Source organism: Manis javanica, chromosome 1 (assembly GCF_040802235.1).
Source record: "Manis javanica isolate MJ-LG chromosome 1, MJ_LKY, whole genome shotgun sequence".
In the NCBI taxonomy this organism is placed as follows: Eukaryota; Metazoa; Chordata; class Mammalia; order Pholidota; family Manidae; genus Manis; species Manis javanica.
Window position 1 is genome coordinate 240,496,683 of NC_133156.1, and position 23,568 is coordinate 240,520,250.

The 23,568-nt window shown below is 50.0% G+C and overlaps 1 long non-coding RNA gene across 1 annotated transcript; it reads right to left on the bottom strand.

Annotated features, from left to right (window-relative positions):
- Positions 1 to 10,771: 10,771 nt before the first annotated feature.
- LOC118973940 (uncharacterized) lies at positions 10,772 to 13,523 on the bottom strand. Its single transcript, XR_005063486.2, has 3 exons — positions 12,841 to 13,523; positions 12,444 to 12,609; positions 10,772 to 11,512 (listed from the first exon to the last, which is right to left on the bottom strand). It is a non-coding gene; the product is annotated as an uncharacterized lncRNA (long non-coding RNA).
- Between the last annotated feature and the right edge of the window lie 10,045 nt (positions 13,524 to 23,568).

Genomic DNA, 23,568 nt, shown 5'->3' on the forward strand with positions numbered 1-23,568 from the left:
TAATCTACCCTCAGGAACGCTAGTCCCGGGAGATAACTGGCACATGAATATTTTAGGGATTTCAGTCTACTATTGATCTGTGGCCTGTCAGTACCCAACCAGTGAATTTAATTTGATGGTAAAAAATAAGGAGTTGGGAGCAAATCCAGTCAGTAGGTTTGGGCAGAGTAGGGCGGCTGCGTTCCAGTTAGAGAGCGTGGCCCCCCCCCCCGGGACCTGCTGGTTGGGGGGGGTGGGGAGGTGGGGGCGTGAGGGTGCCTGGTTCCATGGGGGGTGCCTCCCCCTGTGCTGTTTTTCTTTCCCTAAAATGATGGGATGGGTTGTTTGTGCACAAAGAAACCTGAACTGAGAGCTGACCATTCTCAGGCTGAGTGGGAGTCACTGATCCCCAACAGCTTGTCCCCTAAGCTGTTTTTCTTTCCCCCTGGAAGCTCTGCCTGAACAGGGTGGGGACTCCGGGCTCTGCAGAGTTAAGCTCCGGGGGAGGCCTACACAGCTACATCAGCAGGCGGGCGGGCTGCGGGGCCTCTGATTACTCTTTGATCTCTGCTATTTATTCTTCGGTTTCTGCCTAGGTTATTTTTTTAAGTTTGACAACATCAATAGGAACAAAAATTCTGTTTGCCTAAATGTTGCACCATTCCAAATTTCCTATTGTTCTCTTTTTTTCAAACAAGGGATGGCTGTTATGACATCAATCCCTAGAGCCAGGTGGGGTTTTTAGCAAAGAACCCCACATCCATTTGAAGGACAGGTCTCTCTCTCGGCAAAATGGTATTGAATTCCCATTTAAAGAAATCAAAATACTTCTGCATGAAAAACAACTTTTATGCTTACAGAAGCATTGCTCATAAATATAAAGGCCTGCTCCTCCAAACTCTGACTTGAAAGAGGTAACTGCTAAATATATGTATTTTCCTATAAGGGTGAGAAGAGTCCAGCTGTGGGAAGGAAGCTGCCAACGGGGAAGGCACTTTCTGCGGCAAACAGCTCGCCTCTCAGGTGGATGGAATCGTAGGCGGCTCGGCAATCCACGCCCCAGTGGGCACACCTGTGCGGCCCCTCCCTGTGTGTGTGGGAGGCACCTGTGTGCACGGTGAGCCAGCCACTTCGGGGACTAGGTCACGTCTGAGGAGCCGTGTCTCACTGCACGGTGGCCTTACTCTACAGGACTCTGCCTGTGAATTGCCCGTGCAGGAGCCGTGGGCCGGGACCCAAGAGCCACCTCCAGGAAATGGGACCGTTCCCGGTTCACAGCCGCGGGGTCAGGACTCATCATACAGCCGCAAGGACGTGAATTCTTTCATCAACCCGAGGGAGCTTGGAGGTGGGACTGTCCCGAGGTGGCCATTAGGTGAAGACCCTGCCGGTGGAAGCCTGGCTTCAGCCTCCTAAGGCCCTGAGCAGAGGGCCCAGCTAAAACAGGCCCCTGGCCCACAGGAGCTGCCAGAGAACCACAGGTGGTCGTGTACGTGGCTTCCCCGTGGTCTTTGCTATGCAGCAATGGGAGCTCGCACACCACCCAATGGCTAGAAAATAAGGAAGCTGTCCCTTGGACTTTAAAAACTTGTTTTTAATATACTATGTCAACCTCATTCACCACTAAATAAGCCTTATGTGTGCTCACCTGTGGTCCCTGTGGTCAGGGGTCAGGACCCAGTACCCGATTCCCTGGGCCTTACTCACCTTAGGGGAACCCAGGGACACGTCTCGTCTTATCTCACACAAGCAGTGTGGTTTGGGGCGGTGTCAGCAACTCCCAGCACCCATCCCGCCCGTGGACAGGCGCTCCTGGTGCCTGAGGCTTCAGAGGCCTGCTGTGCTCCTGCCCTACCTGCCTCCTCCGCCCGCCCTGTCCTGATGCCAAGCTTTCTCCTGGCCTGCCTGGTTCTGCTGAGTTGTGGCAACCACACGGGTCCTCGCAGGGACGGTGGAGCCGCAGAAGGAAAGCAGGTAAGAAAACGCCTCTGGCGTCTGTTAGACGAGAGAAGCGGTGAGTGCTGTCCACCTGGGAAAATGGTGACCTTCTTGGCACTGTTGCCATTACACTGTCAACATAATTTTGCACCTTCCGTCAAGAATAGTAGTGGTTTCCAGGCTGCCTGGAGGATGGGGCCAGGTAAGCAGCTCCCCACATGCCCCCGTGCGACCCAGGTCCCAACATCATCTGGGAGGGGATGCTGTCAGGTCTGTCACCCTTCAGACCCGCCTCTTCAGGTGATCCCAGCCGCACGTCCGTGTCTGTGTCCAGAGGGCTTTTCCCCAGTGTCAGGGGGCACCTGGGAGCTGGCATCCACCTCCATGTGCCCTCGCCATCAGCCGGGGTCCCAGTGCCAGCATGTCCCTTGGGATAAAGTCCCCATGGGGGCTCTTCCTGGCTCTGAATCCTGGTCTCCCAGCTCCTGAGACAGGTTCTAAGCAAACCTTTTGGTCAGCTTCTCTCATCTGAAAGCAGGGCTAAGGATGCCCCGCAGCTGTGGAGGCCTGGTGAGCCACGCGCCGGCGAGGGCTTTTCGCTGGGCAAGTTCGTCGGGTCCAGCAAATATGTGGCCCCTTGTCTGCACGCTGCTGCCGGAGTCCGCACATTCTGTGTTTGCTGAGAGCTTTGGCTCTGCCCTTTGATTTTAAGGAGGAAATAGACAATTATTCTCCCCCACAGGATTTTCTTTCTCTTGGCTTCTGTGCTCATCCGCGTTACCAGGGCTGTGAAGGATTTTTAACAGTGGAGTTGAAATTCTCAGGATGTTAAAGAACACATTGTAAGGCTGAATTCCGACGCTGTTAGCGTCCTTGTCATGTACAGTGGTCATTCATTGCGGTTGCTGTAGGTTCAGGCCAATGGCTCTGGTTTACTGGAGGGGTGGTGGCAGCGAGTTTCTCAGCCGGCCCTCCCTGCTGCCCCTGCACGCCGGCTGGAGGCCTCCCCAGGGGCTCTTCTCCTCGGCTTTCCTTTACCTGAGATCGGACTAAAGCAAGGGGACAGATTTGGGGTCCTTGCTGCACCTGAAAGGAATTTTATTTTCTCCTCTGTAGGAATGAAAAATGTCTTAAAATAGCACAGTTCCTCATGTCCAATCACACGGCGGCTGTGGAGCTGGGTGCGGTGGGTGGTAGAGCGCGGAGCCCCTCGCCACCCCCACTCAGGTTCCCCCAGCCCACCTGCACCTGGAATCCTGATTAGCTGCAGGGCGCCTGGGGCCCCGCCGGCTCATGACAGCCAGCAGGCATCCTGAGGAAGCATTTCACCACCGTTCCTACAATTAAAGCAAAGTGGGTTGCCAAAAGGGGAGAAATCAGGTTGCTAATATGCTAAGTTCATGTGTGATTAGGAAATTCCACTTCCTATCATGCATTTTCGAAGAAATGATTGACAAACCTTGGTGTTTGCAAGAACGATGTGGCTGCTGAGTCGGAGCCCGGCCGGGCTCGGCGAGGTCACCACGGAAGTCGGCTCCCTCTGCCGGCCAAGGACCTGCGGCTCACCTGGAGGTCCTCCGAGAAAGACCGTGTTTTCCGGCAGGGGTTGGCGAGCACGGGTGGTGCGGGCAAGCAGGAGTCTCGTGCCGATGCGCATCCCTGTCCCAGGCTGACCGCTGGTCTCTGTCTCCCAGGCTAGGATGTGCCAGCCAGTCAGGAACTCACTGGGTGCTGTGTTTATTTGGCTGCTGTGGTCACTGGCTGTAGAACACACATGCCTGGCGGTTGCTCACTTTGCAGATGACCTTGGGACATGCCGACCAGGGCTTGCTGGGCAGCAGCTGTGTCTTCTCTGTTGGCCGGGCAGCGCCCACTGAGGCCTGGGACGGGTGGGGCTGTGAGAGGCAGGCTTGAGGGCATGAGTGCTGGAGCCCAGCACCGGCGCCCGAGTGAGTTCTGGCCTTGTCGCCACCTCTTCCTGCCTTATGAAGCTGGGAGAGTCAACCTCCTTATCTTTCTCTGTGAAATGGGCATAAAAATGCTACACATTTCATGATATATCGTGAAAGGCTAAATGATGGGGACTGCAAGGCACTTCGGATGACTGACCACAGGAAAGCAGGGTGCTACTGCTTAGCCCCCGCGGGCCCTGCCTGTGAGGGGTGTCCAGGGCACACAGAGAATTTGGGGCAGGATTTATTTGTAGGGCTCTGCTTTATCCCAAGGTGAGTGTTGGGGTGTTTTCCTGCGCCCACCCCCGCCCTGGGAATTGCTTTCTTTCCATACAGACGAAGTCAGGAGAGGGAAAGTAATGAGGCAAACAGCGGAGCTCGTGGAGCAGCTGGCATGGCGGCCTGTCGGCCAGCTGGACCCACAGGCCTCCGCCCGCCCCGACTGACCCCCCAGCACGGGGACAGAGGGCACCCCAGCGTCTGAGGGGCTCCCGTGAGGGACCTGGGCCAGGTCAACCGGCCTTCCCGGGTGGCTCACTGCGACCGGGACACGCCAGCGGGAGCCAGTGACTCCGCATTTCTAGTGGCTCTGAGGGTTAAATGATGTCTCTGGAGGCTCCTCAGGCAGTGCCTTCTCTCTCCACATGTCCCAGTATGAGCTCCCCAGCCACTGGGATGTTTGACGAGGGTGGTTAGTAAAGACAGAAAAACAAGGAAGCGAGAAACCCTGGCGACACTCAGCCCGGACGGAGCCAGTGGGGGCTGCTGGTCACTGAGGCCCAGGGTGGCCTGTCTGGCAGAGGCGCTAGACCGAGGCTCAGCTGGCCTTCGGGTACACGTGGTGGGCGCCCAGGGCTTCTTCGCTAAAGTCAACGAGGGAAAGGTTGCCCGAGTGAGCACAGCCTGGGAGGAGGTCAGGGTCTGCCCCAGATGTTCCTCCCTGGGGTCTGGTGTTGACGGGTCATGGGGTCGTGGGACACAGGGTGCTCCTGCGGGTTCTTGGCCCCGAGGCCCCTTGCCCTGAATCCACAGTGCCGTGCCACTTCCTGTTTTGTGAGACAACTCATTTCTATTCTACAGCCAAATATATACTAATGAGTATAGTATGGATATAGTATAATTTATTCAGCATTCAGGGTGTTTTTAGGTTTTTATTTTTACTTTTTTCTCATAAACAGCTCCACATTTGGTGTCTACACCCGTATCTCTATGTCTGGATATAGACATACAGACACATATCCATATGTGCATGGCTCCTTATGTTGGGCTTTGGCGGACAGGCAGATGCCACCGGGTGAGATGGCCAGGTCGAGGCTGTGGCGTGTCAGTGCAGGGGTTTTGTGGGGCCGCTTCCCAAGGCCGCACTCTGACTGCGTTCATCTGCCTGCCTCCTCACTAGTGCTGGAATCATTTAGTCTTAAAACAGTTTGGTCCATCTAATGATGAACACCTGTCTCCTCTTTCTTGACTCCTGGAGGAGGGGAGGTCTTCCCGCGAGGTCCCGTTGCTCAGGGGCATGTCCCCTGTCCTTTGCCTATTTCTCCTTCAGGCTTGGGTTCCACCATCAATCTTTGTTTTTTCCGTTTTTCCACTTTCATAGGTATGTCTTAGGATATAACTGTTTGTAGAAAAGGAATATTACCATTCAAGTAGAAAACTACTCTTCAGCCAAAGTTTTGCATTTTCCTGTAGTGTGAACTGAAGGTCTGCATTGAAGGCATGTGGAGTTTGGGCCAGGTTGCTATTTAATACAATCAAAATTTAAGTGTTTTGGTTCATTCTACTATGTTTGGTAAATATGTGGGTGTTGGAAAGGGGGAAGAATATTTTGAAGGTAATTGTTTCAAGTAATAGCATTTAATTATAAACACAACTACGGATCTTTGCTGTGAACAGTTTTATAGAGTGAAACTTCATTTTGGTTTTAGTATGACATATTGTTCATGCCCATAATTATATTTCTCAGAACTGACTCTCGTGAATCTTTATGCTTTTTAAGGGAATACCTATGCAGGTCATTTAGGCAATGATATTCAAACGGTGCATATTAAGTGGCCGCGACTGATTTAAATGAAGCCAAGCTGGCTGTGCTGCAGGCTCTTGTGTGTATGACACACCTGAGCGAGGCCAGCTGCACGCAGCCCCTCGCAGAATGTCCCGCTTGCCATGTGGTTAGCCGGACCCGGTCATCTGGAGCCTGGACAGCCAGCTTGCTGTGGTGGGTCTTTGATTGGCTTTTCGTATTTTGGGAGAAAATAAATCAGAGTGTTCTTCTTGGCAGGTGATGATATTCTCAAGTTTCCTTCTCAATATGCAGAAAGAATTGTTAAATCAGATCCTTTGGGAATTGAGTTCCTTTTGTCATTTTTTCCTTCATGAGTGCTCCTGGCTCTGACAGAAAATTGCTCATTAATCCCCATGGAATGAGCGTTTTCCAGTGCAGCCACTCAAGTGTACTAGAGCCACGGAACGCAGCTGCAGGCCCTGGCTGCCATTGATTGCGTGCTGTGGCCTCTGTTAGGCCTTGTGTCCCCACAGAGGATGCCAAGTCCCTGCTGACCACCGGTGCTCGTCTGTGTTTACTTTTTTTTTTTTTTACCAAATGGGAAATGGTGTCTTCTGAGCACAGAGAGGCCAAAGTGCAAGGTGGCCGTGCCTGGAGGGGATTTATTGTACCTTTGTACTGGAGCAAGGGCGTCCATTTGTCAGTGCTGGACAGAGACGACGGCATTTGGGGGCATGAGACGTGTGCTGAGCTGTGTTACCCCTTTGAGTATTGGTGAGATGAGTGGAGGCCCAGGAAGGGGGAGGTAGGCACGCGCCTGTGGGCAGAGGTGGCCACATCTGAGGACAAGGAAGGAAGGCGGGGGGCCCCTGGGGCAGGAGGGTGGGCAGCGGGCCTGTGTGGGGCAGACTCTTTCCCCTTCCCCACTGGCTGTGGTTTGGAGCGTGGGCTCGCAAAAGTGGGAAGTTCCAGAGGGCAAATTTTGAAGGACCCTATTTCTGGGAAATGGGTGAAGGCCTAGTGGCATGAAATACAGTCAATCTAACAATAGGAATGTAAGAAATTTTCTTAGCACCTGTTTTCTGAAAAAGCTAAACAACGCCTAGCCCGTGACTCGGGATCCTGTGCAGCGATTACATGTGCCAACCTCCCCAGGCAGTGGCGAGGCCCGGCCGGGGGTTAGGTGGCTCTGTTACAGAAGCCTGGACACGGCACTCCTGCATTCTGGACTCACTTGCCTTTTCTGTAAATAGGATAGAATCTAACTCACAAGGACTGTTACGAATATCGAATAGCATCATACAAAGGTGGGGCCTTGACGGGCTCTGCAGAAGGCGGCCTGGGTCCCGGAGGCACGCTGACCCCTGTGGGCTTCTCTCTCTTACGATCTAATGTTCAGTCCCCAGGTTGGGAATCACACGTGGCTGTGGGACTTGCTCACTGGCCCCAGCACCCCGCCTGGGCTCTGCTCCCAGAAGAGGCGACCCCTGCTTTTCCCGCGGATCCCCTGGTGCTGAGGGGGGTTCTTACGTTGCCCCAAGTAGGTTCTTACGTGTACGAATTCAGCTCTGGTTACCTGCCCCTCCCTAGCTCCTTTCCTTCCAACATTATTATGTCACTATTTGTAGTTAAATCGCAATTAGTGTTTATATCATTAAACCATATAAATATTGTTCTTTGTAGAACTAAGAAGTGCACTATGATTACATGTGTTTTTTTAAATCTCCAGTTAATGCATCATTTTTTTCTACTTGCAGTTTTTCAAATGAACATCCTTATTTTTTCCAGATGCTTTATCATATGATTTACTATATTATTCATCTGTACAAATATGGTTCTTTGTAGGGCCAAGTACTGTACCATGATTATATTCTGTTAGAGACTTTTCCCCCTGATATGAACATTTGTATCACTTCCCCCTTGTTTGATTTTCTGAACAGACACCCCTTACTTCTCTCCCCAGCGACAGTCCCAGGCCTTCCGATCTCTCCAGCTGACTGTCTTTGGGGCTGTTGTATGTCATCCTGGGCTTCTGTGCGCCACCCTCTGACTGCAGAGATTTGCTGGAGCTCCTCGATTCAGTCCCTGGATGTCCTGGGTCATCCTCTCCAGCAGCGCCCGGACAAATGCCCCGTCACGGGCTGCCCTCTGCCTTCTTCCACATCTCAAAATGTCTAGCTTGCTACCTGGGTTGGTAGCTTGGGTAGAATTCTTTTAGAATTTTTAATTATGCATTTACTTTTAAAAAGTATGATCTCATTGTGAATCTAAGAAATCCTGTCTCATTCTGATTCTCATTCTTTTGGATACAGCAGGGGTGCCTACTCCACCTGTCCCATTTTCTCTGGAATTCTTTGAAGATTTTTTTATCTCTGATGCTCTGATATCAATTACTAATCAATTAAGCTGATTAATTTCATTGTAGACTCTTCTTAATCTTGTGTGGGCATTCATCTGGCCCATTCTTTTGGTTTATATTTTTGGAATATGGGAACTTTCTGCAATTTATTTTCCATAACTTTCTCATGATTTCTCTCCGTGTGTTTTTAGATATCTTCTGGTTGGTTGGGTGGAAGGCTCTCCTAGATTACTTGCTTAAGCTTCTAATATGTTCTCACATAATTCCATCTTTTTGGCTTTTTGTCCTACTTTCTGAGCAATTTCTTCAATTTTAGCTTTCAACCACTTACTTAGTTTTCATGTTTTGCTGTCCTTTTTAAGTTTCTAAGTTTCTTTTCCTGATCTTAAGTGTTCCAACATTGTTTTACACATGAAATACTGAGTTATAACACTGAAGACATTAAGATACTTTTGAGGTTTTCTTCTGTTCCTCTACATTGCGTTTCCATCCTTATGCTTTTCATTTTTTTCTGTTTTTTTTTTGTTAGAGACTTATCTTAAAGTCTAGTGTGCCATGTCTTCATCCATCCATCATCTCTGTCCACCATCTATATATGTATATACTTGTTATCCATCCATCCATCCATCCGTCCACCCACCCATCCATCATCTGTCTACCTACCTATCCACTACCTACCTACCTGGTAGTGTACTGGGAGTTCTCTGTGTATAAAGCTTGGTATAAACCCCTTTACCCTCAACGTTCTATTGTCCTTCTTCGGTCTCAGGAATCCAGAGTGAACTTGCCTGAGGAAAGTCCCCCCAGACGAAGCTGGCTGGCCCCAGGTGGACACAAGGAGTGGGACAGCCCACAAGCATCATGGGGAGCGGGGGTTACCCCATCATGAGAGACTGAATGTTCATGGTTGGTGATTACCCTGGGAGATGCTCAATATCAAGAGGTAGAGATTTTATTTTCCCCCTGAACCTATTCATTTTTCCAGAGGGAACAGGTAGTCATCTACCTGGGGGGTAAGATGGGTAAGTTCTGGGTATGTAGCCATCTTATTTACAGACTGTCGGTTCTCCAGTGTAGCCCTGCAAAGCCCTCACCCCACCTTGTACACACTACACTCAATTTGGGCTATTCCCCTTCAGATTCTACAGAAAGTGAGCATCTGGGCTCCTAGTCAATAGTCAATATCAAATTGCTACTTTGGGGTATGGTGGGGAGGTTTGGGTTTCCAGCCAAGTCCCTGGTTGTCACCTAAGCTTTGGTGTAGGAGTGTCCCGTTTGAGTCTTGGCCTTTGCCAGGTGTCTGTAGGGAGAGTGGACTTTGTTCTTCCGGCGTCCTCTGCAAATGCTTCATTCTGTGGCTGCTTCCCCGTTAAACCACCCTTCTCCATGCTACCTGCCTGTCAATGTCAGTTGAAATTGCTTGTCTGCTGATATCCCTCTTTCCCATTTGCCTCTCAGGATTTATACCTCTTTGGCCTTGAACTTTCTGGAGGAGAGGTCACAGGAGGGAGAAGATACGAATTCTCAGTCCTTTAAATCTAACTGAAGTCCCAAAGACTTCTTTTTGCACAGAGGTTGTTGAATGATGGGTTTCAGCTGAAAGAGCTTATGGGAAATTGAGGACAGAACACCTGCAGGTGTGAGGTTTGGAGGCTTGAGCTTTTATCTCTGACAGAAAAGTAAATCCTACCTTAATCTGATACAAATGCACTAGGACTGGCTCCCAGATCAAGTCAGGAGAAACTAGCTGGCCCCCAAGAGAAATAAGATGAGGGCTAAGAACTGGAGCAAATCAAAGCGGGTGACATCGCAGGGCCACCACCAGCAGCCGTTGCTGGAGCTGCTGAGAAGCAGAGGTGCAGGTGGCTCTGATGGCACCTGGGCGTTTCACATGCCTGCACGTGGATGGGGATGCCTCGCTGCCTTCGGCTTGAGCACAGGAGGTCTTTTTACTGATCACGTGGGCTGCAAGGCTCAGCAGGGTGTTGTGAGAGCCATCAGAGTGTAAGATGTGGTCTCAGAAGCTTACAGAACAGTGGGTAAGGAGTTGTAGAATCTGAAGATATGGTGAAGGCTTCAAGGTGGGCACACCCTGACATAGCCGGTGGGCAGGGGGCCCTGTTTCCTAACATGCTCCCAGGGCATACTTGTACCCAGAGATACCCCACAACAAAGGATCCCAAAGTCGAGTAAGTTCGGGAGCACTGAATGGTACACATCCCCAACATTTATAAGGATGGGACGCTTTGGGAAGTTCCACAGCAAAGTCCCCATGGAACTTTAATGCAGCACTTCTGAAACCCATTTGGTTTTTCCCATCCTCCCGCCTGACCACGTCCCCATCCTGCATGAATCCCACTCAGATCTGGGCCTGTGCTCCGCCTCCCACACCACCTCCCTTGTGCTTGCTTGTGGGCTGTCCCACTCCTTGTGCCTGCCTGCGGCCAGATGGCTTCGTCTGGGGGGACTGTCCTCAGGCAAGTTCACTGGATCCCTGAGACCGAATGAGGACAATAGAACGTTGAGGGTAAAGGGGTTTATACCAAGCTTTATTCTCACGGTGGCAGGTGGGGCGCTGGAATCACGTCTGCTCCTGGGTGGTCTGCACGAGCAAGCGCTTCTCCGTCTCTGCCTCTGGCGGCGTGCTGGACGGAGTTCTTCATACAGTGACACTGACAGGAATGGCCCATCGCCTTATGGGTGTGGGAGCAGTGGCCTGGTGGAGGGCCAGTTAGATCACCAAGCAGAGTCGGGTCTGGGAGGATCCTGGCCATGGGAACTGCCGGTTCCCTGCACGGCATGAGGCGGGCACGGTGACCTGGCCCCATGCTCCATGTGTGCACCGTGGGCGCCTGCTCAGGGCCTGTGGGTCGTGACTCAGGCCACATGGACCATTTGCTGGCAAACACTGGGTGTTAAAGTTGCAGTTATGAGTCCCAGCGATCAGTTCTTATTTATAGCAAAACACGTGGAGTTATCTGGGCCCTGCTAGTGACTTTGTGAACTTAAATAGGTTTAATTTTTTCTTCTATAGCAGAAAGCATTTCTTTCTTTTATTAACTAGTTCTCATTTGCCATGAAAAATTCTCTTTCAACTGTTTTGCTGTGAGAGGCTGAAAATTAAGGGAAGTGTGGAGGTAGGAAAAGAAGCTAGTATGGAAATGTGGGCTAGAATTCTTAAACTCCGCGTTCGTGTCTCCGTATGTAAGCTCTTTGCGCGCTCCTCACGGTGCAGCTAGCAGGATGTCAAACAGCTCAGTAACTTCCAGTGATGAGATTCTAAAAGAAAGGAAAGAATATTAATCTAGCAACTTGGCAGTTAGTGCCCTATGGTCGTTGTGTTTAGAGTGTGCATGTTAATGAAAATTAGAGTACATTTTCATTGGATTGTCAGGATTATGGCTGTCCCAAAGCACGGCTGAGCGTTACACGGGTGAGGCGGCCCGTGGACCGCATCCTAAAGTGAGGGCTGGGCCCTTCTTGGGGCCTGTGGGCTTTGCTTTGAGTCACTTAGTGGTAGGACTCAGTGACAGACCAGAAAGGGCCGGGTGTATTTTATGGAGGAGGCTGACAGCCTGTACTTACCCATTGGATGTATATGCACAGCTTCCTAACTGTTCATTTAGCTGACAGTCTGGGAAATGTCAGTGTTCTAATTAACTCCAGCCAGAGAAGGTTGTGCTGCAGCTTGAGGTCCCTGTGACTGATGCGGCTGTAATTACCGCCCCTCCCGCTCAGCACTGAGGGGGGAGAGGGTCGAAGAGGACGCATCTCCAGAGCCTCCTGCAGAGGCGTGTCCTCTTCACAGGGCAGGAGATTTCTGTTCTGTGTCCGTAGTCTGAGGGCTGTGCACAAAGCAGATGCCCAGATGCTCATCACAACCTTGCCCACATCCCCAAACCAGGCCCTTCGTGCTTTTGTTAGAGTAAAAATGAATTGCACATTATCCTTGGATTTTACAGATATTGCTTTATTAAGGGATTTTGAGGAGCTGAAGGTTGTTATGCTAAATCCAATTGATTTTTTTTCTCATACTTATGAATTGTATTGACAGGTATTTGTATTTACCTTAAAAATAAACTGGTAAATGCTATGTCTAAGATCAGGTGATCAAAATGAGAGCTCAGACATTAGATATTTTATATAGATGCTAATATACCAGAATAAAATTCCCATGAGAAGTGAATTCAGCAAATCAAGATAGGATTACCTAGCAAGTTCAGGAACTGTGGAGATGCTGGGGACAACAAAACAAACTGGACCCTGCCCGGTGCCCAAGGCATGAGGGTGTCCAGGTAAGAGGTCCGACGGCGGGGGAGGTCATCTGATCGGGAAAGCCGGGGATCCCGAGGGGAGCGGCCGTTGAGTTGGTCTCTCTGCGGGAGGATGACGTTAATGATGGAAGAACTGGGGCCGAACAGGCCCGCGTGGCACCCTGGGCAGCAGCCGCGCGGCCCGTGCGCAGGGCCCGAGAGGAGCGGGACACGGGGCGGGTGAGGGCAGGTCATCGGTGCCCCAGTGCCGAGGTCGGCAGCCGGTCAGTTTTGGCGATGGTGGTGCAGGCAGGGGAGCACTCAGGGGTCTGCAGAGGAAGCGCGTGGACTCACCTCTGCTCCGGCGGGCAGCCCGGCCGCGCCGCAGAGTCGGGGGGTCCCGGCAGCTCCGAAGGCAGACGCCCGGGCAGCACCCAGGAAGGCACCCTCGGGAGGACCGTGATGCGACGCTTCTGGTTCCGAAAGTGAGCGGAGGGCTTCGCGTCCCCCGCGGGGCCGGGGGCTGCCCCCGAGGGGCCTCCCGCTGCTGGGGTGGGCTGAGTGCGGGGCGGAGTGTGTCCCCTGCCCGGGGCTGGGCGCGCGCCCAGGGGTCGGCGTCGGGAGCGGCCCCGGGACCACGTGGGCGTGTGCCCGGGACGGCGGCTCCGGGTGAGGTCAGCGCTGGAGTCGCGGACGCAGCAAAGCGGGCGGCCCTCCGGAGCGCGCGGCCCCGTCCCATCCGCTGGGGCCTCAGCAGCAGGGGAGGAGGCGGGGAGGACCCGCCCTCTGCCTGCCGGGGTGAGGCGCGCCATCGGCTCTCCTGCGTCACCAGCCTGACGTCATAGAGCCCAGACCTCTCGTGCTGCGCGCACCTCCTACCGGCTCCGCTCCTCTGGGGAACCCACACTGAGGCAGGATCATTAATTTCCCATTTAAAAATGTTAATGACTTTACTGTTCTTATATAAATTATGCACTTTATGAAAACAATCAAGTAACATAGATGAGAACAGAAGTGAGAGCCAAAAACATTCCTTAATACCCTAAAATACTGTTCTAAGGCTAAGAAAAATATTGTGAAACATTCAGGAAATGATTGGAGTTATTACATTTTTAAGTCTGTGTTTTAATTTTAGACGTTACTGACTTCTGACTATGAAAGATGGGAGAACGGGTCCTCTCACAGGCCTCGCCGAATCCCCTCCTCGCCCCTGTTCTCGTATTCATAACGTTATTGTTTTAGCTTGTTAAGGTTTCTGACATTTGCAGACTTTCCAGAGTTTAATATATTAGCAGATGTCACAATAACAACATAAATTTATAGTCTTTTATGAGTTTTTTAAAGGATTGTACAGAAGTAATTTCATCTCCATTTTCAGGGCACTTTTTTTTTCTGGATTTACTTCTTTTTATTGCATTTCAGAGACAAGATATGCCTATTAGCTGATAAGCTTAATTTTATATTTAATTTATGAATATAGAACTGTACTGTATGATTACTATGTGATACATACATGTTTCCTCTGAGACCTGTACCTAAGTGTCCCATATGGTTTCTTAGGTAATTTGGTAAGATCATTAACTTTTCCATTCTACTCCCATCATTTCTCGGGGTGCAGGTTGCCCCCGGTAAGTGTATCCACTCAGGTTTTGGGGGACTTTGTAGCTGTTTGGGAAGAAATACCACCAGCAAATGCTGACTGTGGGCCATGACTTACTAGTAGTGAAACTGCTGTTCTTACTGGAGGTCATCAATGACCACCACCAGAATTTTACTTGTTAACTTTAGTAAAAATACTAAAATTTATGATAAAATACTTGTCAATGACATAATTGGTCTACACAGATTATTTCTAAGTCTCATGACTGTCTTGAAGGATGGCTCTTACTATGCCAGTAAGGAAAGTGTCCAGCTGCGAGGAAGGCCCCGTAACACTGGCATAAGGAAATGAGGTGGTTTCCGTGTTCAGCTGCAAGTCAGAGACGGAGAGCAGAGAGCTGGTGCACTGCGGGGCCGCGTCCTCCTGGCTCCGGGGTTCTCCTGTCTGCTTCCTTCGTCCTCACGCCTGTCACCTCATGGTGTCAGTTTGGCTGCTGCAGCTTCAGCCGTCTTGGCTGCGTTCCAGACGTCAGTAACATGCAGCTTTTTATTAAGATTAAATGATTCAGACAAGTAATCTGAGGTGCAGAGAGGTGCAATAACTCTCCCTAAATCACAGAGCTAGGAAGCGGTAGGGCTTTTCATTAATAGCACATTTGTCTTATTTCGAAACCCATTCTCTGAGCTCTCCCTCCCTGACTCTGGGGAGCAGGTGTGAGCGTCAGGCTTTAATTCCAGGCGAGGAGCAGACTGGGAACATGAAGGGTGGTCCAGGGGCTGCAGCCCCGCAGGGCATGCGCAGGGAGGGATCCACGGTCCATCCGTGCCGGCGGAAGGGCGCTCTTTGTCTTGGGCCACCTCTCCAGCCTTCTGATGTGCTGAGCTTGGGAGTCTGACTGTGGGATGGGCTGCCAGTGAGGCGTGAGGCCTCTTCTGCCCCTGGGATTTGCTCAGGGAGATGACCAGCCTGTGGGTGAGGGTGGGGCTGCAGGAGGCGGCCAGCTGGACCATGCCTCTTGTCCCTGGCTTCCCTGGGTGCAGGGTCACTAATCCAGGGAGGCCACGGTCTCCCTCCGGGAGAGTCAGAGCCCCAGTGCCTCGCTGGAGCTCTGAGCAGGGCAGCCTGGAGGGGTGGGGTCCCGGTCACAGGGAGCATCTCGTGCCCCCTGGGCAGCCCAGCTTGCAGGGAGCAGTGGCATATGGGTGCCTCGCCTGTGCCACGCGGCTCCTTAGTCGGGGTTCTCCAGAGATAGAACCAAGAAGATGTCTATCTGTCTATCCACCCTGTATGTCTAATATATATATATATATATAATATATATATATCTAGAAATGGGATTTCCTCTAAGGATTTGGCTCGCAAATCATGGGGACGAGAAGTCTCACAATCTTCGGGGTGCAGGTGCAGGAGAGCCCAGGAGAACCGCCTGGAGGCCCGTGGCGCGAACCCACCGAGGGCTGGAGCAGGCTGACGGCCTCCGCTCCGGCGGTCAGAGAGCGGGGAGAGCTCCGCCTGCCCCTCCACTTCGTTCTGTTCCGGCCTCGGCCAGCCGGGCGAGGCGCCCACACGGAGGACCCTCTTTACTCCGTCTGCAGACTCAGAGGCTAATCTCCTCCAGGAACACCCTCCTAGACACCCCCCAAAACAGTGCTCAGCCAGACACCTGGGCATCCTGTAGCCCCAGCAAGTGGGGACACGTTCACCATCACACGTGGTTGGGCCCCTGGTGCCTCACCAGTGCGTGATTGTCAGCCCTGATCTGTCAATCACCATTCACAGTATAGTGCAATTTTACTCAATTTTCTCATTCTTTTAAAAATGGATGCAATTAATTAAAAAATTCCTTTAAAATCACTCTATTTTGGAAAGTCATCAATGTACGGATCCCCAGAACAATCATCTTGGACTGTGCATTCTGTCCACACCAGGAACACACAGGGCTGAGAGGAGAAGGCGGCCATTGGTGGGCACGTGAGCAGCTGTGCAGACCAGGGAGGAGGGGATGGGGCAGGCGTGGCGCTCTGGGGGGGGTCTTCTGGGGAAGGTGCCAGCCCTCCAGGTGAGCTGCCTGGTTCCAGCTGATTGGCGTCAGAGGAAAGCACAGTGCCAGGGGTTCTACTTTTTCAAAACATGGAGACATTTCCTTTTGTTGAGTGACCAGTTTTTATTAAAAATGTTGGGTCCATTGAAAAAATACCATGTGGTTTTAAGATACCAGGTCGGTGTGTCGTACACGGGTCGAGGGCTCTGGTTGGAGACGTCTGTTCTGGTGAAGAGGCATGGATGGAATTCAGGACTAGAATGTTCTTCACTCGATTCGTGGTCATCTGCAGGCCGTGGGTGAGGGAAGCCACCCCTCTGGGTTTTGTCAAAGGCGAGATGAAGCCGCTCCCTGCGTCAGACTGAGGCCCTTGGTCCCTCCTGCCCCCAGATCTCTAACCAGCGTGTCTGAGCTGACGTGGCCACGCCTCCCCCCCCTCACCTGCCGTCTCTCTCCTCTCGGCTGCCCAGCCCATCCTTAGCTCCAGCGTCCTTAACTCAGAATATCATCTTCCTTCACTTCCAAAATACAACCTTAAGCCTTGTGAATTCCAGATTCTTATTACCTCCTGAGCCCACCCATTTTTCTCTAAACCCACTGACATTACTTCAATTAAAGTCTTCACTATTTATTTCATGGGTTATTGATACTGTCTTCCAATCAACATTCCCGCTTCTGCTTTGTAGTCCATCCATCATCCTGCTGCCAGAGAGATCTCTCTAGCTTAGCCTTTGACCAAACATTTCAAAATTCTGATCACAAGAGTTCTTCTCAAGGCAAAGTTGTATTCTTAGCACCTAACGTAGTTATTCATGATGCTCGACAATGTGTGATGGATGAGTGAATAAATGGATGAAATAATTCTTTGCTAAATCTCATATTTTATGTACAGAAAACATTATCCACCTTTGGACATCGATCCAATTATTGGCTCAAGTTTTTGATGGCATTTAGGGTTGGATCAGAGAATATTTTGGATTTCTTCTTTAAAAAAACCTTTAAAAAATGATGCATTTCATTTTTTGTGTTTGCTAAGTATTCAACTCTCAAAAAATAAAATGTTTATCCCTGTACACAATTAAGTGACAATTAAAGGAATATGTATTCATGGTATATTTATATTTTGATCATATGACCTCATGAAAATCTAGGTGGATCCTTCTTTGTACAAAATCATGATTTTTAATAACTGGATACAAATCAGAGTGTTTTTTGTTTTTTAAATTTGGAAATAAATAATTTGCTCTTGGGATATTTTTATAATAAAAATCCTTATTACATGAACAATGCATTCTTAATTGCTTTATTTGGGGGTAATTCATGCATTGGATTTCCTGAAAGAGCAGTAAAGTGTGGATATTCCATCAGGTCCAGATACTCCTGTGTTGTGAAAGAATTTTCAGTGGCTGCCTTATGACAGAAAGTCTATCTGTCTTATTCCTCTCAGGCCAAATTGCATGTGAAATGGAGAGACAAGCATTTTATTGCTAATTTCAATACTCAGTCATTGGTGAGCACACTTCCTCATAATGGCCACCCTTAGTGCTACAAAATGTCACCGAGAATGTGCAGTGAAGCCCTTAGAATTAACCACTCATACTAATTATAGGCTCCGCTGATGAATTCATTTAACTTTGACCTGGGAAGTAAAGTCATAAATTCACGTGCATGAACAGAAGGAACTAAAGGGACAGGGGTTGTGAATCATTTGTTGAATTTTTTTCTCAGAGTTTCTTGGCTTTGCAAACACAATCTTGTCAGGATTATTTTCAGGCTGTTTGTCTAGAGTCCAAAGGAAGGTGACTTTGTTTATTTTGTGGATTTACATGCCATTTCTACAAAATAATCTCTCTTTAAAAATGGATAAAATAGACTGTATTAAACCAGAAATAAATATTAGTGTTGGTTCCTTTTTAATCCAAGGAGATTAAGGAAAGCTGCTGAGAAAGGACCAGACTCAGTTTTGGAAGGAAGACAGACAGACAGACAGACCCTACCGTCTGTATGGGGAACGAACACAAAGCAAAATGTGCAGGCGGGCCGTGCCTAGGCCACAGCGGGGCGAAGGCGGGAGAACAGCTCCTGCAGCCGAGGAGCCCTCTGCCAGGCTGGGCCTGGGGGGCGCCCCCTGCCAGAGTCAAGACTTAGGCCCTGGCTGAGGGTCTGCCAGCCACTAGCCGGTGCCGCTGGGCAGGGACAGTGACCTTCTCAGCTGTGAAGCGGGGGGAGTGATCGCAGGATTCCCGAGAGCTTCCAATGAGACAACGGATGGAAGCGAGATGAGTCTGAGAACAGAAAGCTTTGTGCAAATGGAAGAGGTTACCACGCCTTTATTGCTGCCGTTTTTAGAAAACAAGCCCACGTCTGTAGTAATGGCCTCACGTGCCCCACCTGATGAACCCCAGATGCGTTTTCCTGCAGTCAGCAGCCTCTTGTGGCCTTTGGCAAGTCCTGTGGAGTCCAGTGGTGTTGACAATGTTTGTGCTGGTGTCGGGCCAAATGGGAAGCACAGGACAAGCCTGTCAGAAGTCATTGTTCTGTGTTTTTCCTCCTTTAAATTATATCTCTGAAAATATATTATATAGTCTGTCAGCATGTACTCATAGGCTCCCATAGTTCCAGCGAAGGTAGGGGTGCACAGATGTAAATCCGTCGTGCGTTAGTTCTAGCCAGAAAACTGACTCAGAGAGGTGTAGTGGCTGGTCCAAGGACACACAGCAAGTAGGTGATATGATCGACTCTCAGGCCTTGGTTGAAGGGTCTTTAAATATCAAAGTTTCTTGATTCCAAGAAATAAAAATCAACTATGTGTAACTTAAGGAGAAAATGCACTGGAGTGATACAGGGGACCTATGGCACCACTGGAACAGCTGTGAAGCCAGCAGACTCCAAGGGGTGTCTGGAGACTGCAAGTCTAGACCGACCAGCCGGGGGTGCTGGTGTGTGCTGCCCTGAATAAGCCCCAAATATCCCTTCTCTTCAGGTCCAAGGTACCAGGAGGTGTAGCCAACCTAGGCATCGAGGCCTCTACTTGAAACCTGGCGCCTGGATGAGAAGGTGGCCCTCCCCTATCGGCTTGGGAGGTGGGCCTGGGCGCGTGCAGAGATGGCCAGTATACAGTTCTATAGCGGTGCCTATTTCCACAACTGTATAATTGACATATATTACCTGGGCATTAATATCTTAAATGTAGGAGTGTTACCTAAAAGGAGAGAAGATGAGATGTTGCAAAGTGGAGAACAGAAGAACAGCAAATGCTATCAAGAGCAGAAGGACCTCCCTTGGCGGGAGGCAGCGTCTGCAGGACCCCCTTCCCCTCGCCGTCACCACCAGTGGGCCTTCCCCCCACCACACACCCGCTGTGGCACTGACTCCACGTGTCTGGGTGATGCCTGTTCTTCCTCCATTGCAGGTTTAATCCCCTTTAACATCTTCAACTCAGGACAAAATTGTAAAGTTAAGCCCATCCAATGCATCTTACACAAAATAAAAGGAGAAAAGGAGCTTGCAGGGCAGCCACCTCACTGCTCATAAGTGTCCGTCTCTCCGTCTGTCAGTTCCCTATTCTTACGTGCCCTACTTATTCCAAGACACGTCTGAGACGCCAACCATTTTTTGTGATGGGACCATCATTAAGCTTCTGTTCCGATGAGCTGCTGATCCAGCGATTAGCAGCTCCGTGGGGAGGCCGCCCTGGGCCCAGTGTCTCCGCCGGCCTCACCTGGAGCCGTGGGTTCGGCCAGATGCCAAAGGGCTTCTGCCCTTCACTTGGAACCTCTGCGTGCAGGTCAACAAATACCGCCAAGCTTTTGCCCATATGAATTGACAAACTTTTGCAGTTACATTTCAGTTTTAAAGCCTCTCCTCCTGGCTTGAGTCAGTGTTCGGCCCCCCGTGCTGTGCGGGGAATGCTCTGCGGCTGGGCGGGAGTGTGCATGTGAGGGGCTTGGTGGGCAGGGAGGAGGCCCAGCTCAGCCCAGCTCAGCCCAGGGGGAGCTGAGCTGCCAGCACCCGCCCGTGTTCGTTGGCCGCAGTGGTGCGCGCTCAGGGAGGGACCGGGAAGTGCAGCAGAGAGGCAGTGTTACCTACTCCGGGGACAGCAGGCACAACCCCAAAGAGTCAGACTGTGGCTCGGGGCCTCGTGCAGCAGACCTTATCCAGGAGTTCCCCTCGTGAAAACAAAGTGACCAGCTGCTTTGAAACCAGCTTTTCCAGTGGGACTCGGCGAAAGAATCAATTTGCACGCAAGTCGGTAACAGAATTTGAAGAGCTGCCCCTTCTCGGTCCGTCTGTGACCACGCACCATGCCGAACTGAACCCCATACGTACATGTCCTTTCCACTGTGCTTTGAGTTCTGGAGGCCGCCAGGAACGTGCCCCGTTAGCCACTGCCACTGGCACCCGGGAGGGCTCAGGGAGTGTTAGGTCAGACAGCCGTCGTCTGGGAGGTTTGCTAATGAAGGGTGGCCCACTTCCAGCATTTTCTAAGTCGAAGCTGCTGTGTACAAAATAAGCAAAATTTCTCCAAAAAATGGCAGGTGTGTATTTTTGACAAGCATCAGTAACAAATCACATTTAAGCTTCAGGCACTGGGCTGCAACTTCCTGTCAAATGGCAAGGGGAGATCACGGCTCGGTCTTATTTTATTGCATCCGAAGATATGCTGAACTCCTGTCACCTTTTCTGGTCTGGAACTACAAGGGCAAGTAAAATTCTTGAACAAAACAGTGGAGCAAATTATTAAAAAATGAGAGCCTTGCTGAGGACTTCTGCAGTGGCCCTGGCAGCAGTGTGAGGCACCCAGTAGTCACCAGGCGGGCCGACATCCGCTCAGGAAGGCCCTCCAGGACAGCTCACAGCAATCCAGGCAGGTTACACCACGTAGCTGGCACCACGGTCCTGGGCAGCAGTGGGAGCGACAGCATCCTCCTCCAGACAGGAAGCCCAACAGCAACCGGCAGTCCTGCAGGGGTCATTTCTGCCACACTTCCAGTCGTAGGAGCTCATCTTCCTCCCCGCTGGTGGGGCTGTGAGGCTTCGCTGGCTGCCGTGTCATCCCCTTTGTCCTGCAGAAACCACCCACCTGCCTCCTGCCATGGCAGGGCAGCAGCCACCGTGCAGAGGTCAGAGGGCTGTCCAGTCCTCATTTTGTTATGTCTCGTTACAGTTGTACATTTTCCAAATTTCAGCTTTTGGGTGATTTTCCTCTCCACTGCATTAAACGGCAATGGCCTTGACCTGAGCTTGGTGGCGGACCACACACTTCTCCTCCCACATGGCCAAGCCGTTGCGGGCCTGCAAGGCCTCAGGGTGCCAGCGTCTCTGCCCGGCTGTGCTGACGGTTTTCAGTGCATTCCTGGGGTAGCATCTCCTCAGTCCTGTATCTCTTCTGATGCCCTGCATCTAGCCATCCACACTCAGCAGTCAGCAGGTGCGCCAGGAGGGGCTCGGTGGGGGCACAGGCTCGTGGGCTCCAGAAGCACTCCTTTGGGCATGCCACTCGACCTGGGGACAGCAGATGGCCTCTAAGTGGATTTGGCTTTAGCTGGTTTTTCATACTTATTTTCCTCCATGTGGTTTCAAATGAAGATCTGAAAGGTTGGTGTCTCCAGATACTAATTTCTTGGGACATTTTAATTTTAATTATTAGAGAGGGAGATTATTTTTTTATTTTTTATATAATAATCGATACATTAAAAAAACTTCTTATGAAGAGATTTAAACATGCACAAAAATAGAGAGATTAAATAAATAAACAGCCCATATACCCAAACGTAGCCATAATTACCAACATTATGCTAATGCTTCATCCGTCGGGTGGAAGGGAGATTTCTGAAGGAGTCACTTATTTCTTCTGCAATGAAAGTCAGGTTTCCCTCTTGCAAAGGGACCCCACCCCCGTACCGCAGCCTGGGTCAAGGTGTGGGACAGCCCAGTCCCCTGGGGGCCTTCCTTGTGTCCCTTCTGGCCTCCCCGCTGTAGGTGTTGAGTCTTCTGATTTCTATCTTTGTAGTTTTGCCTGTTTTTAAATTACGTGAATGGAATCATGCAGTGGATGTTCAATGTCTTTCCCTCTAAGTCCTGTCTGTGAGATTCGTCCATATGTTGCATGTAGCAGTGGCTTGCTTTTGTCATTGCTATGAAGTACTCCAGTATTTGAATATACTGCAATTTACCTATTTCTTCTGCTGTTGATGAATTTTTCCATCTTTTGGTTATTTAAAAATTACACTGCTGCTAAAATCAAGTGCATTCCCGTTAGTGCGCCAGTGGGCATGTTCGTATCGGATTTATGTCCAGAGAGAAACTGATGTCCTTGTCGGGCGTGTGCGCGCTCTGGTTTCGTGTCCTACTAGAGGGTTTCCAAAGTGGCGGCACCCGTTTACTCTTCTGTCAGCAGTCATGAAAATTCCAGCCGCTTTGTGTCCCCAGTTCTCCACACCGCCTTTCATTTCCACTTTTGCCATTCCGGGGGGTGTGCGGCAGAACAGGATAGTGACTCGGATCTGCATGTCTGTGGGTGCTGATGACTGGCAACCTTTCCATATGCTCACTGGACATTCTCTGAAACTCCTGTTCAAGACTTCTGTCCATCTTTTTGGACTCTCAATCCTTTTTGATTAATTTGTGTGAGTTCCTTATATTTTATGATTACAGGTTCTTTGTTGGGTATTTGTACTGCTAAGATCTTCCTCACAGTGGTTTCCCTTCTAATGTTTTAGGATCAACAGAACTTCCTAATTTTCATGAGATATACTTAATCAACATTCTGGCTTAAGATTAATGTTGTTTTTGGTCTGCCTAAGACACCTTTGCATGCAGCAAGGCTATGTAGATGTTCTTCTATATCATCTGCTAGGTGCCTTCTTGCCTTACTTGTCTATAATCAGCACTGAATTAAGAATTGTATGTAGTATGAGATGGAGATCAAGATTCCTTGTTCCCATGTATGAAGATACAATAGGCTGACCATAATTCATGAAATTATTCTTTTTTTCCTATCATATCATGGTGTCACCTTTGTGTTGGTGACTATACATGTAAATGTATGTGGATTTCTGTTCTGTTCCGTTGATCTGTCTATCCCTTCACCCATGCTATATTCGATTGATTATTATACTTTATAATAGTTCTGAAATCAGGGACTGTCAAGTCTCCAACTTTGTCCTTCTTCAAAACTGTCTTGGCTGTTCTTTGCCATTTACATTTCCGCATAGAATAAATTGGTCGATTTCCACAAAAGAAGCCCTGCTAGGATGTCAATTGGGATTACATTGAATTTATAGACTGATTCGGGGAGAATTAGTACCTTTAAAATACTGATTCTTCAATTATAAATCTAATATATATTTCCATTTATCTAGGTCTGAATTTCTTTAATGTAAAATCCATATAATATAAAATTCACCATCACAAGCATTTTAAAGTATGTAGTTCAAAG